Consider the following 7,410-nt stretch of genomic DNA (forward strand, 5'->3'; position numbering starts at 1 on the left):
TAAATGACCTGCCAAAGATCAAAGAACGACTAAAAGATACAGGCTAGATTTGAATTATAGATTGTTTAGGATTCAAAGCCTAAATAGGTTATTTTCAGTAATTCACTATTCCTCTAATTCTATTAACAGTCTACCATAAATATTACAATGAAATGGACTGATTTAAATCTGGAGGCAAGATGGAGGACGGGGAATGTGAGTTTCAACAATCAGGAGTCTTTTTTTTTTTTAAGATTTTATTTTATTTATTCATGAGAGACACACAGAGAGAGAGGCAGACATAGGCAGAGGGAGAAGCAGGCTCCATGAAGGGAGCCTGATGTGGGACTAGATCCCAGGACTCCAGGATCACGACCTGAGCCAAAGCCAGATGCTCAACCACTGAGCCACCCAGGCGTCCCAATCAGGAGTCTTCATTAGTTTTTTTTTTTTCCTTTTTTAAAGATTTTATTTATTTATTCATGAGACACAAAGCAGAGAGGCAGAGACAGAAGCAGGTTCCCCATGGGGAGTCTGACGTGGGACTCAATCCCAGAACCCCAGGATCACAACCTGAGCCGAAGGCGCCCACTCGCTCAACCACTGAGCCATCCAGGCAGGCGTCCTTCTTCATTAGTTTCTTATCTGAATGGGCAGGTCACCAGACCACAATGGTATAAAAATTGGGTTTTAAAAGACGGAATACTGGGGCAACTGGCTGAAGCATCTGCCTTCAGCTCAGGTCATCATCTCAGGGTCCTGGGATTGAGCCCTGTGTTGGGCTCTTTGCTCAGCAGAGTCTGTTTCTCCCTCTGTGCCCCCTCACCCCTACTCATGCTCTCATAAATAAATCAACAAATAAACAAACAAGAACAACTCCAAAGCAGATGGTTATTTGTATTCGGTCTATATAGTCATAAATACATAGCATGTTAATCACTTTAAAGTACTAATAAAGATAGGTTCATGCTCTACCTACAGAGTGACTAAAAATACACAGCAAACAAGAAAGTTAGTGGATGACCTGAGAGAATAGGACATAGAACTACTGTTACTTTTTAAAAAGATTTTATTTACTTATTTGAAAGAGAGAGTGAGCACAAGCAATGGGAAAGGCAGTGGAGAAGCAGGCTCTCTGCTTGAGCGGGGAGCCCTATGTGGGGCTTGATCCCAGGACCCCAGGATCATGATCTGAGCCAAAGGCAAACACTTAACTGAATTAGATACCCAGGTGCCCCCATATGAATGTTAATACAGGAAAAAGTTCTCCAAATATATTCCTAATACCCAAGTACAAATAAACTATGATCAAAGAACCGCTGGCAATAAGACCTCTGATCCAGGTCCACAAGGCTCTAGGGTGAGCAAACTTTGAACCTTCCCTGAGTCTGAGATGAGAAGATTCACTTCTCTATCTAGAAGAGAACCCTAGATTCAACAAGACTAGATAACCACTCTGGCAATATACACCGTACTTGAGCAACTGAGGCAATCTACACTGGGTGTAACTTACTTACATACCGACCCACCCCTAGGCAGCACCAATTCAGGACCTCACCCAGCAGGACACACCGGAAACAGGAAGTACCAGTCAAAGGCCTCATTAAAAAATAAGAACTCCTGGCAGAAAATGGAAACAGAGTAGAGTAGCAGCACAGCAATGAACACAATGTCTCCACTGACAGCAAGGAGAAAGAACTCATATTAGTCAGGTACCCAGCATTTTATAAAGTAAGTCCTTTCATCTTCACAGTAACCCTGAGAAAACATCAGCTGGTGCTTTAGTTATTAATCCTCACAAGAGGGGCAGACCTGGTGGCGCAGCGGCTTAGCGCTGCCTGCAGCCCAGGGCTTGATCCTGGAGACCCTGGATAGAGTCCCACGTCAGGCTCTCTGTATGATGCCTGCTTCTCCCTTTGCCTGTGTCCCCGCCTCTCTCTCTCTCTGTCTCTCTCTCTCGCTCTCGCTCTGTCTCTATGAATAAATAAATAAAATCTTTAAAAAAAAGAGAATCCTCACAAGAACACTCTGAGGCAAATACTACCAATATCCCCATTTTACAGATGAAGAAACTGAAGGTCAAGAAATTGTCCATGGTAGTTGCTATCCCAATTGGAGAGATGGCAAAATCCAGGTTTGAGAGAGGTTAAGTAACCTCCAAATTTGATCACCTCACCCCAAAGTTGGAGTTCTTCCCAACTATCCTGTTGCCTCCCCTCACCTTTGGCAATCTCAGTTAAAGAATTCCATTAATAATGAGAAATTCTCAATCTCTCAACCCAGATTTTTTTTTTTTCAACCCAGATTTCTGTAGCTGTTTCAGAAACTATTCCTAAGATCCAAAGCCAATAGGAGTTTTCATAAGAAAACATCTCAGAAAGCTACTAAATTGGGGGATCCCTGGGTGGCTCAGTGGTTTAACACCTGCCTTCGGCCCAGGGTGTGATTCTGGGGTCCCAGGATGGGATGGAGTCCCACGTGGGGCTTCTGTGTGGAGCCTGCTTCTCCCTCTGCCTGTGTCTCTGCCTCTCTCTCTGTCTCTCATGAATAAATAAAATCTTGAAAAAAAAAGAAAGCTACTAAATTATGAAATGATATATACATTATTACAAAACATCTTTCAATTATAAGCTTGGCTACAGGGAAAGTCTAGAGATCCCTAGCACAGCACCTACCAGACTTAGGGTCCAGTAACATCTTTTGACTGGTTATAAATTCAGTAACCTAAAATGGCTATTTTGTACCTTCTGATACCACATGATTCAATTTTTTAGGAAAATAATATACCCATTCATTTTTAACAGGGTTGCTTTCTTAAAATTTATAGAACATTAATGAGATAGCTAAATTGAGAAATGCCCATTAGTGCATTAGTCATAACTTCAGAAAAATTACAAATGTTCACTTTTCCAAGCAGATTAAAACATTTCAGCTAATAAAAACCTGTCAGAAAAATCCACAAGACCACAAAGTATAAAAAGAAAAACGTGGCCCAAATAAAGGAAGTTAAGATATGACACATATAAATTATAAAAGATTATTCTAAGTGTACCCTGGTACTGAACCCTAAAATCCTCACTTCATATAACCCAGTATTTTCTATGCAAGAAAACACTATCACTGCTAATGTAAAAAAAGCTTGCCCACCATAGCAACTGTTGCTACGTAGGCTTCTCATATCTAAGGCTGAAAGACACTGGATTTGCAGAAACCAACGAAATACCACTCCTAGCAGGATACTGTGAATTTTCACCTTAAACTTTTTTTTTTTAATTTTTATTTATTTATGATAGTCACAGAGAGAGAGAGAGAGAGAGAGAGAGAGGCAGAGACATAGGTAGAGGGAGATGTGTGTGTGTGTGTGATGTCTCTCATTAATAAACAAATAGAATCTTAAAAAAAAAAAAAAAGTCCCAAACCTCATCATCTAAATCAGGTCATAGATGAAGCTCTGGGGAATAATACATTAAATACAACCCATGGGGCACAATTCCTGAAAACAAAGTTATCTGCTCCCAACATACAAGAGTAGGACAGGAACAGGACAATAGTTATAGACATTCCAGTTCCAATAAGAAAAATGGAAGAAAAAACAGATCTATTGGTCCAAAGCAGTTTCAAAATCTGGGCAAACTCATTTCAAAGTCAGCAGAAAATCTTCAGCTCCATTTCTCTAGGCTCTTGGTTCCACCCTGAATCACCCACTTTTCTTAATGAAAAGTAATATACTCAACACTTGAGTTTTACCAGCCCATTTTCTGCCTAGAATTTGGGGGTCTTAATAGCCCTCTTTAACTTTCCACTGGGTCTTTCAATCCAAGTTGGCATTGTTACACTTTCCACCTACTACCCCCCCACCCCGTTTTTAAAGCTTTTATTTATGAGAGAGAGAGAGAGAGAGGCAGAGACATAGGTAGAGGGAGAAGCAGGCTCCATGCAAGGAGCCTGACGTGGGACTAGATCCTGGGTCTCCAGGATCACACCCTGGGCTGAAGGTGGTGCTAAACCACTGAGCCACCCGGACTGCCCACATTGTTTCTGATAGCACAAAACCCTAAAGGACTTCATACTTTACATAAATTGCACAGGGGTTCAATCCATTAGTCAAACAAGTATGCCAGGCTATACCTTCAACACTTTGCTTGGAAATCTCCTTTGCTGGATAGCCAAGCCAGATTCATCAGTTTTCTTTTCCACATAACCATAGTATACAATTCTAAACTTATTTGCCACTATGTAACAATGATCCTCTTTCCTCCAGTTTCCAATGCCTACTTTGTTTCCACTTGAGCCCTAAATAGCAGTCAACATCCATATTTCTACAATCTGTTTCTAGGCCTTTTCTATCATACTCAAAATTTTTCTGGCCTTCAACTACTTTCACATTTTTAGGTAACAGTACCCCACTCCTGTTACCAAAAATTTATAGTGTTCTACTGCTGCAGTTAAGAAACTACCACAAACAGGAGTGGCTTAAAACAATAGAAATTTATTATCTCACAGTTTCTGTAGGTCACAAGTTAGGTAGGTGTGGCTAGGTCTTCTGCTTAGGGTCTCACAAGGCCAAAATCAAAGTATATTCTTGCTGGAAACTGGGGAAGAATCCACTTCCAAGTTCATTCAGGTTGTTGGTCAAATTCAGTTTCTTGTGGTTGTAGGACTGAGGTCTCCATTTCCTTGCTGGTTGTCAGCTGGGGCTGGTCTTTGTTACTAGAGGCTGCCCGTATTCCTTCTCATGCTTTCTATGTGGCCCCCGCTAGCAACAGCAAATGGAGTCCCTCTCATGATTGGAATCTCTGATTTCACCCTTCTGCTCTCTTGACTCCCAGGTGGAGAAAGTTTTCTCCTGTTAAGGCCTCACATGATTAGACTGGGCCTGCCCATGAAATGCAGAATAATCCTCCTATTTTAAGATTCTTAACCCTACTTAGATCTGCAAAGTTCCTTTTACCATGTCACATATTTACAGATTCCGGGAATTAGAGTATGGACATCTTTTTTGGGAGGGGTGGCATTCTATTACAAACCCAAACCCTAACACTATGAAGGGCTTTAAACTCAGTTCCTGAAAAAATTTTCTCTTTCCTCCCAGAGTATGTGAAGTAAAGGTGTCTGTTCAGGGTAAAATCAAAGACTCATCCTGTAACAGTGGCTAGGCAACAGGAGACTAAAAATACACTATAGAAAAAAATGCCACTTGTTTCATCCCCAAACAACAAGGCAATAAACCCATTTCGCAGAAATAACTCAATGTTCCCCTTAAATGTGTGCTTCTCTTCTCTATTTTATTCCATATTAAGAGAACATAACTGTGCGTGTTTGTTTAAAAAAAAAAAAAAAAAGGAAAGAAAATTGCCCCAGGGTAACCTAACTTTGTAATCAGTTGATAAATCAAGCTAAGCAAACTTCAGATCTTTTCATTCTTTCTTAAAGTCATGCACCCTCCCCCAGTGGCACATGAAAGCTGAGTATTTCAAAGTCACAGAAGGATAAACCTGCCCAGATAAAACAGCAGGTAGTTTTTTTTTTTTTTTTTTTTTTTTTTTTTTTAAAGGACGAGGAAGAAGATCGAGTTATTGGTCCTGGTCTTTCAGTCAAAGGTTCACCAAGCCAATTAATTCAACTGACTTACAACAAAATAAACTGCAACAAGTACTACAAAGAAAGTGTTCTGAAGTCTTGCCTGTTAGATTCTTGACCAACAAATTTTACCTAGAACAGAGGACGCCCAAGTATACCAGCTAGTCCCCTTCATCTATCAAACACTACCTGTCAGGAACTGTGGTAAACAAATTATTAACTGTGTGACACAAATTATCTTATTTACTGCTCACCATAAATGTACGATTTAGGAAATTTTGCCCCCACTTTACAGATAGGAAAACCAAGGCTTACAGAGATTAGGGCACACAGCTAAGTAGTAATGGCACTGATATCTGAGAACCCAGGCATTCTTTTATTTTATTTTTTTTACCTCTAGCCTGTATCGTCACTCCCTAAATGTAACGCAGTCTTCCAACCCCCAGAAAAATCTTCCCTTTCCAGTTTTCATGTCCTCTCCCCATGCCCCCATTCTCATTAGAACTCAGCAGTGGAAAGGTAATCAAGTGTTTCCAAATTAATTTACCACCTTCTTTTCCGAACTCTTCCTTTCCTAGGATAGCAATAGTCAAGAAGCGACTTCTTCCGACCCTGACTTTGCTTTCCAAAAACAAACTACTGAAGCTCCACCCATCACCAGCCTAGACTAGGAACGTTCCAACGCTGCAAAATAACAAACAACAACAACAAAACAACAAAACAAAACCAAAATAAAAGTCGTACTCTTCCAAAAAGGTCACAAACTTAACACGTATACCGCTGGGCCAAGCTTTCATTCTGCATACTTCTCTTCCACCCAGGCTCCCAACTAACCCGTAACTCCAACTCCACCCATTCTGCCCCACTTCGTGGTCCCCTCCCCCTTTCTCCTCAGCGACCTCGCCCGGGGTTCCCCCCCCTTGCACCCCAGTCTGCAGGTGGGAAGCCCAGCCTGGCCCAAAGGGACCCCTAGAAGGCCCCCCTCCAGCGCTCGGCTCCGCGGAGGGTTCACTCCACCCTACCCAGCAAGCACCACTCCCCTAGGCACCCTCCCCCAGCATCCCCTTGTGGCCCCACCCCTCAGGCTCCCTTCCCCCTCCCGCGACCCCCTCCTCCAAGTTGCCCCCTAGTCCCCGCCCCAGTCCAGTCCTCTCCCCCCGCAGTAAGCGGGACTCCCGAAAGCCAGTTCCCACCCTCACATCAGCCTCTGCACCCCGAGTCTCGCTCCCCGTCCTGAAGGGTGGCCCCAGGCCTTCCCGATGGGCTGCAGGGGCCTCGGCTGGTGTGTGTTGGGGGGGGGGGGGGCAGGGGAAGGCGACGGGCCGCTCGGGAGTCTGCTGGGAGCGCGAGGGGAGACCGCGCCCCGTTGTCCCATCCTGGGCCCATATCCACACCCCAACGACCTCGCCTAGCGGCTCCCACCGTACCTGTGGTGGAAGCGGCAGCGGCGGCGGCCGCGCTCCCCTCTCCTCACACAGACAATATGGCGGCGGCGGAGGAGGAGACACACGGCTCGGCCGCCAGCCGCAGGGACCAGAGCGAGGCTGCAGCCGCCGCTGCCGGAAGCGGAAACCCCCTTCCTTCCAGGAGGCGGGGCGGGACCGCTTCCGACTCCGCCCCTAGCAGAATCCGGCTGAGCGCGGCCATGCTGGGATGTGCTACTGTTTGCGTGCAGGTGCGGTCCCGGACGGGCTTCAGAATGGAAGAAATTCTCAGTGGAAAGCCACACAAGGAGATTTGCAATGGTTAAACGCATTTTCTTTCAGTGCCTATTAAGAACTGACGAGGCAGAGAGGACGAACCTCCCATAAGGCGTACAATTGGTTTGCCCCAAGCTAAGATGGCGGTCTC

General features: G+C 44.2%; 1 protein-coding gene across 1 annotated transcript in view; it reads right to left on the minus strand.

Moving 5' to 3' along the window:
* The window catches only part of CSNK2A1 (casein kinase 2 alpha 1), a 55,856-nt gene extending 48,719 nt beyond the window's left edge, over positions 1 to 7,137 (minus strand). Inside the window, exon 1 of the mRNA XM_041732666.1 lies at positions 6,987 to 7,137. The gene's annotated coding sequence lies outside the window, so the exon portion shown is untranslated. The remainder of the gene's footprint in view (positions 1 to 6,986) is intronic.
* Between the last annotated feature and the right edge of the window lie 273 nt (positions 7,138 to 7,410).

This window comes from Vulpes lagopus, chromosome 18 (genome assembly GCF_018345385.1).
Source record: "Vulpes lagopus strain Blue_001 chromosome 18, ASM1834538v1, whole genome shotgun sequence".
NCBI classification, from domain to species: Eukaryota; Metazoa; Chordata; class Mammalia; order Carnivora; family Canidae; genus Vulpes; species Vulpes lagopus.